The following is a 12,122-nucleotide window of genomic DNA, read 5'->3' as shown; positions in this document are numbered from 1 at the left end:
ACATGTTATCACTCTCCTGAACACTGTTGGTGACACCAGTACAGAGTGAAGTGTAGAAAGAAAGCCATAGGCAGGTGGATAAACCACACACATGTAAAGTGTCTGTATGTGTGTGACATAGGTGTATATCTTTGTGAATGCCGGTGTGTGTGTGTGTGTGTGTGTGTGTGTGTGTGTGTGTGTGTGTGTGTGTGTGTGTGTGTGTGTGTGTATGGCTGTCCATGTGTATGGCTGTCCAGTTCCTGGAGTGAGGCTGTATTTTACCATAGTGGAATGTTAATGGCCCCTCCCCCCATCCACTCAAAACAGTCTAGCATCCCTGTTTATAACATCAATCATAGACAGGCATACTAACCACCTGTTATGCCCTGGGGTGTGACCTGTTGTTACATAGCCTACTGATGGACCCCCCTCCCCAAATACACTCACTGCACTGTAGTATCCCTGTCAATGTCCTCAATCTTAGGACATTCCAACTACCTGTACATGTGTAATCTCTGTGGCGCATCTTGTAATTGTGTAGTACTATAATGATGATATGCACATAGGCAGAGGTTGACATCCGAACACTGGCAACTGTGTGTGTGTGTGTCAGAGTGTGTGTTACTGTGTCTGGAATCCCTCAGTGTGTGGGTATGTCTGTGTTTGTATGCTATCTTGGCAGTGGGTATTACTGCTTCCTAATGAGTTGCCACTATTTTCACTGGCCTTTAACCTTGTCATCCACCATACCACACCTTTACCCACTACGCACTCCAGGTAATTATACCTGTGATGTCACCCACTATGGATGCAACGGCTCTGAAAACAGTAGCTTACTACACAGCTGTCACACTCTCAGATCATTAGAACAGTAAACATAATTGAAGCATGGGAGAATATAACTGTGATGTGGAAGCTACGAAGTGCATGCAGGTATTGACATACTGACCTGTGGGTAGTCAACATGTACATATGGGACTCCTACATACACCAACATCCCATGGCACATGCAACTACACCTGAAAGAGTAAGGCAGAACATCAGGATGAATATGCTGTTAGTGTTGTTACACACATGATACATGCTGTCAAACATGGAAAATGCATTCTAAAACTGCAATACATGTTATATCTGCTGCCTGTCAACACTCCTCAGCGATATTCATCTACAATTGTCTACCTAGTATGTTCACCCTGTGCATCAGATCATATGAACATGTCCCTGCACAGATGCAGTGGATGACAGGGATGCGGCACAGGCATCATCATATGCAGAGGGTGATAATGTTTGCCAAAGACCTAGGCTGTGCCATTGGATGGCATCATACATGTGTGTTAGGGCCTGTGATATCACTGGGCATGTGTGGATGTTATGCGTGTGTGTGTGTTGAGGTGCCCTACATTTGTTTCCAGTGCATGAGTATGCATGCACACAGGTCTGGCATGAGACTGGCCTACACAGGGGTAATATTGACAGCTGCAGACTGTACAAGGCAGGTGTCACAGTTCACGGTGTCCGGCCACAGCCACGTGATGTGCACCTGTCAGGGGTTGCATGGGCACTACCAGGCAGAGGTCCAGATTGGGTACCGTCTGATGACACATGCCCACTGAAATCGTGTCCCTGTTAGGACCATCCAGGACCACGTGCACATGGCCTGCTGCATCCTGGTGTGGACTGCACAGCACCAGCAGCACTGCTGCTGCTACCGCCATTATGGGAGTGGGCATGTGCAGCAGCATGTTCATGCAGACCTTCAACAGGTGATGTAGCCAGCCTACGTCCACGTACCCGATGCCTCACTCCCACCAGATGTTCCAGCACAGACATTCCACACTCGAAGATTGACATACCATAGTCAAGGACTCCCACCATGTCACCCAATCATCTATCCAAAACATCTGCAAGATGATGGTGAGCATTTACAAGTGCCTGGATGTTGTCAGTTAATGAACGGATAGCAGCCCTCTGAAGCCTCAGACCATCTCTGTTGTGCCATTCAGCATGTGGCTGTGCCTCCATTACAGCCTGAAAAATGCATCTGGTGACTCCAGCTGATGTGCTTGGTCCAGCAGGGTCATGTTGGCCAGTGGTCCTCCTACGAGCAGTGCTGGTCACATGCCCATGTGGAACATCACCAGTCTGTTGACTGGAAGCATGGTGTGCAGGCACACCTGCCATAGTCACCACACTTCCCTGTTCCATGCTATCACCCACCAACTGTCCTTCCTCTATGATTGGTGGTGATGGGGTATGTGCAGGCAGGGGAACTGTGTATGAGGATGAGGGGAAGACAGGTGGAATGGCAACCAATGGCACAGATTCAGCCCCGGACAACCCTGCCTGTGCTCAATCATACTATCATCATCACTGCTAGAGTCTGTGGTGACACTAACATCAGGTGGACCGCAGGAGGGCAACGCACCTACATCAACACCTGTGAGAGGAAGACAAGAACTGTACATTACACGTTATACCAGATACACACAGACAGAGACACACACACAGACAGAGACACACGCACACTCACAGAGACAGAGACAGACACAAACAGACACACACAGCCAGACACACACACAGATACACACAGACAGAGACGCACACACACAGTCATACACAATCAGAGACACACACAGACACACAGAGACACACACACAGACACACAGACAGTGACACACACTGACATACACACAGAGACACACACAGACAGAGACACAAACAGACGGAGACACACACAGACACCCAGACAGAGACACACACAGACACACACAGATACACACACACACACACACACACACACAGACACACACAGACACACAGACAGAGACACACAGACAGACACACACAGACACACACGCTACATGCAGGTGATATGGCAGATGGCATTCAGCTTTGACAATTATAGTTTCAGCTTAGGCAATTATAGTGGTAGTCATCATACATCCCTGAGTTGCACACAACAGCATGCATGTGCTATAGCAGATGGCATTCACCTTACATAATTATAGTGTATTGCACCATTTGTGTTAGTAGCCTAGGCCCCATACCTTCAACACAATGCATGCACTTTGGACCATTGCACTGCACTTCCATGGTGTGTGCAACATACACAACATGTTAACGGATAATCGCTGACCTTTGTACATCTGCCACTGATGCTTTGTGGTGTATACATATTCATAAAGGCTACTCACATGTAAGGACCACTACTCTGACATAACACATCACAGATGAGTCAGGTATAAGTGATAGTGGCAAATGCTGTATTCTAGGTTGTATCCTCATATACATCCACCACCTTGTTCCCAGACTACCAACACGCATCCATATGTGGTATTACATAGTATGGTAGACCACCACATAACCACTGATTGTGGACTGTATCAAGGCCTACATCAACTGTGCAATGTACCCATGTACAGACACAGCTGCATAATGTGTTATGCAATGCAATAATACCATTGTTTTTAACCTGCTCAGTTGTACACATATCAGGGTCCCTCGGATGTTGTCAGCATTAACTCGGTCAACTGTTGCTGTACACCAGTAACCAACACCCTCATGGTTGGATATGACCTAACTGTACCTGCCCTGGATATGTACATCCCACACTCATACAACATATATTACATTACCATAGCTTTTGTTTACCTTTCTACATACAGGTGGCTACAGTCATTACACACATACACATGGCAGATAGCATGCTAACAGTACATAAGGTTTGATATCTATGTTGACAGAGGTAATATCCCATCTCTACTGGTCACCCATGACACCTATCATATCATACAACACCTCATGTGGCATGTATGTCTTTAGACATGTCCACCTAATGCAATGCCTACAAACATACCCAAATAACAGGACCGTGGGACCTACACAAGGCCTGTATTGACAGACGCAGGGAAATCCAGCTCTACACTGTATGTTACTGAGTAGTCACAGGTGATATGTTCATGACATGTACAGCCATGTATGGTCACAGCTCCTACATATACACCACGTCAACAATTGCAAGCTATGCATGCTGTGTGCTGTCTGGACATTAGCCTTAGTACCACAATTGCCAGTACATGCTGGGGTAAGATGTTTGCAAGCCACAGACCTCGCACATGCTTGAATGAGTGTACTGCCTAGCTCTAACAGAGCACATTGCTGGCACTATTCTAGTACACATGAGGTGTGTGTGGCAAAAATGATGTTCTCACTGTTGACCATTACCCTGCCCTGTCCTCACCATGGCACTGTCAAGTAACAGTTTGTAGCAGTATGACATGGAATACTGCTGTCTGTGTCATGCTGATATGTGCCACTGCCCCTATGTGTGAGGACATATGCAGTAGGGTATGTCAACTGCATACTATGTTTGCCTAAGCCCTAGCTTGCATATCTCCCCCAAAGCAGTGCATGTCTGTTCAACATTATTCCGCCTACTTCTGAGCTGAGTGTAGACATTGTGCATGTGGCTGTACACACATGTTTGACATGGCTGTCCTCTACTTTGCAATGGTGCCACAGACCAGTACATGTTTACAGTACACCAGTCTGCTGTGTGGCATATGACCTTGCCAATCACATGTAGTATGACATGTCTTCTGTTGACGTGTTGAATGACATGCATACATGTGTAACACAATGGTGTCCTTTCCAATCTACAGTACGGTAATGGTGTCCCAGTGAAGGGACCTGTTATACTAACATGGGCCTTCAGCTGATGCAATGTTGTCTGTCCACCCTACAAATATGCAAGGACATACTGCACATTGAGCTGATGTGCATAGCCATTGCAGGACATCATGTGGCTTCAAAATTGCTATACAGTGTGAGCTATTTGCACGGTTCATAGCCATGACTATGTTCACATACAATACATATCTAATGTGGAATGTGATCAGTGTCACCGAGGTGTATACACAATAAACCCTAATGTGGAGTGTGTGACACAGGTCACAGAAGGGTTACAGATGACACTCCTGCACATCTGCAACCATATTACTGATACCTGCCAACTATGCCCACACATGGCTAACTTACAAGTTCTCTATGTCCCACATGCCATCTGTGTATCTCACACGCATGAGGAGCTGGTATGACAGTGATGTCTGACACCAGCAAGGTGAATCTACTGTATCTGTGGCTTGATGTTGATGTATGTGTATGTTGTGCAACACATGTATGTATTTGGATGCTGTATAGGTGAATGCTTCCATGTCGTGACACACTCCAGATGTTCAAGACATGTTATGTGGTGGTTTTATGTTATGCCTACACAAGCTGTACACAGGCCTGTATGATGTTTAGTGTTTCACATCTGCAATATCACCATTACACAAAGGCCATAGTTGTACTGTGTCGAGCCAATGTACAACAGGGTGTACATATATGTACATCACTTCTACTGTGTGCTTTGCTTCATGTCTCTGGCCATCTTCCATGGTCATGTGTACACATGTGCCACCTAATGGTTGTGATGGGCATCTTATTTTTCATGTCAGTGCTATCCCATATGACATACACCCATAGATGTCATATGCTCCACTGAAGACAGGGTTATGCAGACAAAGGATGGTATGTATGGGATGAGAGACATGTTTTGCAGGATAGTTGAGCAATGTTGCAGTCAGCCCACTACATGTCATGGACATGTCTGATAGTACATGATATTGTGTGACATTCATAGCAAGGGTATACTCTACAAGGGTGTATCCTGTGGGCCGGGCATACTCCAGCTCCAACACATTTAGTGTGGGTGCACATATATGCTCTCTGTACAGTACTGTTCATTTTCCCAACATGTGTAATGCTGATATGTAGTACCTGTCCCTACAGTGGAACACACCTCCTCCATTGTATTCACTGTTGTCCACACATCTGGCAATGACAGTTTGGAAGGTTTAGTGTAGGTGTTTCAAATAGTCTACAATTGTTTCACATAGGTAAACAGTGTGATGCAGGTCTGATCAATGTCTATTACCAGGACCACCATACATTATGCTTACGTGTGCTATGGCAGATTGCATGCAATTAATATGTTCCATGCATTATCAAGCCTGGTAAATAATAACAATCTCACCTGACACAGGCTGCTGTTGCTGCAAAAAGACAGAGGTACCTAAACAGGGGTGTCACAGCACTAAGATCATTATCCACAACTGTGTGATAGCTACAGGGTGCAACGTCTATGTTAGCACATAAACCAGTACAATACACTATATATGGAGTATGCACATATGTGCATACATAGAGTAGCAGACTATAATATGTGGCATGTGTGCATACATGCCTTGCATATGATGCTACATTACATATTGTACAGTAACACATGTAACTATGTGATATATGGTTGTGTTTTATGTGCAGTAGTGACTTACCAGGCAACTCCAGGCTGGGTGGTTGAGAGACACCCACCTCCACAATACCAGCTAATGCTTGTGGATGGAGGTCTGCAGGTGTCCCCAGGTTGGCCAGTAGCTCCTCGGTACATGTGAGTGGGGGCTGGGTGAGTGGCCCCTCACCTGTTCCACCTTGTTCCCTGGCGATTGCATTAGCCACCTGTTTTGCCCATCTTATCTGGTCATTGCAGTGTCAGCGCACCTGCTGATAGGTGTGATTGTGACCGCCAACATCATTTACCCTCTTACAGAGTTCCTCCCACAGGGCATCCCACTGCTGTGCATCCTGTGGCACATGGCTGAAGAGCATCGTGTAGTTGTCGAGGAGGTATGGGATGAGGACCTCATCCTCAAAGCAGCTGTATGGTGGCAGTCGACTACAGGGCATACCTGGGAGACATAACAATGGAGACAGGTCACAATAACTCACAGAGAAGTACAGCAGTACAGCTGAATATACATGTGTATCACATTTATTAAGTTTACACATATGTCTTAGTAGATCTACATGACACTAACATCACTGACATGTATATCTCACACACATTTGACACCTACTGGTGATGTGATCTTATAGACATATATGTATGTGTCATGTGATGACATTGCTCATGCACCATGTGGATGTTGTCTTGATGTGGGCATGTCTGTTTGCTTGTAGTGGTGTCTTTACCTATCAGCACATGCCTGGATGTGTTAACATTAATGCAATTGACCTTAATGATGTGTATATGCCACATATATAGTCATACATAGCCATTAGGGACATGGCCTGTTACCCTGCAGACTTGCAAGCCTGTATGTGTTTTGCCATATACATCTACATGGCACTGTACAGCTGTGTAGCATCCTGCCATGTATTGCCTGTGTTGTGCATGTGTAACACATGGGACAATAGCTAGCCTGATGGTATTTGCAGGGTTGGATATCAGCTATGGCATGTATGGTCATAGTGATATGGTAGGCTATATGCCCTGGGCCATTTATGAACCTAGGCAGACAGGTTACCTAGCTGTAGGCAACAGACAGGTAATATTCAGTGGCCAGTTCAAGCAGTGCCACAGAACTGATACACATGGTTACTGATATATATGGCATGCGGTCATCACACTATGTCACAGAGAGGGGTGATGTGCACCTTTTCTGGACAGGGATGCATAGTATGACAAGAGTATGTTAAGTGTATGGGACAGGGATCTGTCAGGCATGTTGTGATCCTTGTACTAGAAAGGTGGATGCCCATAACGTATGTGTTTATTTGGGATCAGGATGTGTTAAGTGTAGCATGCCCAACACCTCTGGGTTGGACATGGCTTTATTCAGGGTAGGCTGCATGCTACATAGTGCAGCTAGGGATTGTGAAGGGCAGTGTAGGCCATCTACACATGGGCAATAACCCTTAAAGAAAATATGTGATCTATTATGGGTCACATGGATGTTGAGTATAGCTGAGCAGTTATCTCTATATTCCTGGATGGCACCTTGTCATGATTAGGGGTGCCACATACAACTACCTGTCTTTTGTGGTGACGTAACTATCAAAGCGAAGTACTGTCCAGCTGCATCTCATACACACAGTTGCCATTATGCTGACCGCTGCCTAGATGGTAGTTAATGGGTACAGGGTTTGTAACATAGGGGATGACAATGCAATATTTAGCTGTCAGAATGTGGCCATACATCATACACCACACATCTGACACACTAAGGCCCTTCTGTATGTTGAACGTAGCACACAATGAGTCACCTATTGCTCCTAGTTCATAGTCATTTGCAGACATCAATAGGCTGATGCCTTCTGTGTTAGTCTATGTGGTATAGATACCAAAGAGGGGGAGTACCAGGAATGACCCCTGTATTACTGTGGCTGGAACTGGTTTGATGTGCATATATTTGTCGGACACCTTCTGTAGTGTGGTTTCTGCCAGCATTCCATTTGCCAACCACTCCTGTGACATAGGTATATACACCTAGTTTACTGAGTGTAGCTAGAACACAGTATGGGTGATGTTGTCCTACGACCTGGCAAGGTCATGATATGTAGTGTGAATCAACCCTACTGTCATCTACATCTGTACTGAGTACATCAATTACACTGACCACGGTTCATGGCTGTACAGACCAGACTCAGCAGGGTAGTTGTGCACTATGTCCCATTATCAATGGTGTCTCCCCCTTTGTGGGGTGTGATACCTGTTGCTGTGCACCATTCGGTGTGTACACAGCCTTGACATGAAGCTATGATTGAACATGATGAGTATGTGGATATCTGAATGTTCTTACATTTGTGTAGGATACACCCTGGGATGTTGACAGGTCCCATGAAAGCTGTATGTATGGCATTAGAGAGTGCAACTTGTACCTGCATAGTCGTTAGTACAGGGGTCCTGTAGTGTACATGAATATATTACTAAGTGTACCTTTTGAGGGTGGGGGAGGTAGGAGTGGGTTTTGGTTCTTCAAGACCCTATCTGGATGAGTGGGTGTAGGTGCAGTACTTCCCATGCAATAGTGCTGTGCAGCATGGCAGGTCTTGTTGTTGCCATTACGAATAACGACACAGCTATACAATGCTCTGTGCTTGGCCTCATAATATGTGGCTGATTGGTTTCACGGTAGCTTTGCGTGGTTTCATATGGTGTATCTGCATCTTACTGAGGCTAACCAGGGATAGCCTACACTCATGTGTGTTCACTCTTGCAAAGGTTACTACCTTCTGTGGTACAGTTTAAAGCATGGTACCACCAGTTTGCCTATTTGTTTGTGTTGGGCTGACTACTGGTTCTGTTTCAATGGCACAATCACTGCACATATGTGACTGCTTAACCTTCATTTGTGTAGTATTCAGCATATGCACATGCATTGTCCATCTGCATGGGTGCCATGGCATTCACCACTCTGCTCTTAGGGAACATAACATTGGCATTTGAGACTAACTATGTGTAGCATACTGTTAGCCCTGTTTGCGTGACTACTGTGATCCAGGTCAGTGTGGTCAATGGAATCCAACATGCATTGAGCGCAGGTGTTGGTACATGAGGAGTCTTCACAGTTCATAATGGAATAGTTGTGAGTAGCCAATGGTATGGTTCTGTCTCAGACCTAATCTTCCCCATTACAGCACATTATGGCAGTTTGGAAGTCCGCGGCCTGGTGGGTGATCTGTCTCAAGGTGCATTTTGAATTCCACTGTGGCACAAAGGTAGTTGCTCAGCATAATGCATCTGATGTTATGCAAGTGCAATTAGCATGGGGGTGTACATATACTTCAGGAATATGGACACACCTACGGCCCATGTGTTCCAATAAAGGATAATTGGCAAAAGGTAAGGTATGTGTTATAACATGGTCATGCAGGTGTGCTCTCCGGAGAGTTTAAACATTTCTCAGCCACTGCACAGATATGTTCTCCATGTCAGGGATTGACATATGTGTGTCCGTATAGTGTTTCCGACATGTATCATTGTGTAGCGAGATTTGCAGTATATTGCTTGGCTGTCCCAGTAACAGCAGTGGACCCTCACCTGAACTGTGCATGATGAAGGAATTATAGGGGAAGCATGAGCCCTAGGCTGTATCATGATTCCCAGGGGTGACAAGTGCAGGTCCTGTCTGGCAAAGCATCATGGTCTGTCAACCATGTTATCCCAGGATGACATATACTGGATACCCTGCAACATGCACCACTACACTAGACAATTGTGGAATACAATCATTTTGTCCCTGTACTGCAGTATCATTCTGACCAATGGCAGAATGCTACCCAGGCCTTGGGACATACCTGCATGGCTTACAAGACCTGACAGTTCCTACATGTGTTTCCATGCTGTCCAGGCTACTGCATCACAGGTCCTGCACAACAACATGGAATATTCCAGAGCCACGTTTATAGATAAAAAGGTGGTCTGAGTATACGAGTATGTGGCTAATCATGTCAGACAGGCAGCTGACAGTATGTATGTCTTCATATAGGTCAGTGTGTAACATAGTGCTAGAGTTTGCATTCACAAATGAGTACTGTTGGGCATGTTTCTGGTCATGTGTTCAGAGCTGTGGCACAATTATGCAAACTATGTCATACAGTTTGTGTATTTCCATGTCTGGCTCTTCCTGCTTGGAGGGGGGTCAGTTGTTTGGCCAGATACATAGGCGCGTCTGTGAATGTGTGTGATTTCCTGTAGTGTGTGTGGGTGTCCTTACTGTGTTCTGGGAAGGGTATGTGTTGGTTGTGTTGATGAGCTGCATGTGTTAACCTACACCTCATGACTGTCCAGTCCAGTCATGGCTGTAGACTGGGCTGCCATCAAGCTTACCCCTGTAGCTGCATCCCAGACAATGTGTGGGGTGTGGTGTTAGGTGGGTCTGGCAGTGTACAAGGCATAGAGATTACATTCCCCCAGGATGGCACATACACAAAGCTGACATTAGGAAACACCAGTAGCTGACTAGTGGACATGCCTGTATGAGCAGCCAGTACTGCAAGTACCAAGTACTGTATTTAGTTTACGTATTGCCTATGAAGATGTTTTAGACAGTGATGCTCACATGTAATTATTTGTGTAATGGACGTGACAACACTGGCTATTACAGAAACATTGTAGCTACCCTTAGCAGCAAACCTCCTCTTAGAAGCACATCACATCATGTTAGTTGATTACAGATGATGCATGTGTCTACAGGTCTGTTTCCTTCTCTGGGTATATACTCACATATCCACCAGGACCATGAGCTCTGTTGGGCACAGACATCCACTCCCCAAACAGAGTCATGTATCAATAGGCTCTGATGCCACTATCAACATGATCAGGTTATAATCAGATAGTGTGAGCCATCACCTATGATGCGGCTGTTACACATGGGCAGCTGTCTCCTACATCTTACACTCCTACTGCAGATGTTACACTGGAGTTAAAGATTATGTGTAACCTGTTTCATTACCAGTGCTGTGCAATACCTTACATACAGTATGTGCAGGCGGCTGTTAGGTTTGGCTACACAAACCTGGTAGTTCAACCAGTGTGTCTGTACTCTCGATATCCACTCTATGTAGGTGTGCACATAGCTATTTGGCCCAGCTCTGTAACAATGGTCACTACACATTTGCATAACATGCACACATGCACAGCTGTTATTGCTTGCAAATGATAGTAGAGAGGTGGATATTACATGTGTTATGTGCATGGATAGTTACCTGGCTCTTCCAATTATCTTTGCTATCATGCTGCTAACCTGTCAGATGAATACTAATGCTATGTATCCTGTCATTGAGTATATATAGATATAACTACTGTTTGCATAATATAACAGAACTTCTATGTAGAATAGAATGCAGATCTGCCTAGAATACTGTACATTACACAGTTATTGGCACACTATCCCACAATGCACACCATATTTGCACAGTAAGCCTACCTTTAACATGTTCATCTTACTTATACACCCATACATATGTCGACTGCTACAATATAACAACATATACTATCCCTTGTTATAGCACATACTTGGTGGACCAATCCTGACACTGACAGTGGCTGGAAGTGAAAAGGTGTGTTCCAAGCCCATAACATCCATTGCGGTGTATGTGGAGTGTGCAGTGTGACCTACAGCAGTACACACATAGAATACCACAAGCATTACTACTGCTCAACAATACATCACTACAAGATAGCTATTTCCACTATATGCACTGATTATACTGTAATTCTTACAGTACAGGTACTACATACACAGACATACTACATGTCA

This window comes from Protopterus annectens, chromosome 8.part0, assembly GCF_019279795.1.
Source record: "Protopterus annectens isolate FY-2018-M chromosome 8.part0, PAN1.0, whole genome shotgun sequence".
Classification (NCBI taxonomy): Eukaryota; Metazoa; Chordata; order Ceratodontiformes; family Protopteridae; genus Protopterus; species Protopterus annectens.
Note: the sequence above shows the minus strand (reverse complement) of the source record.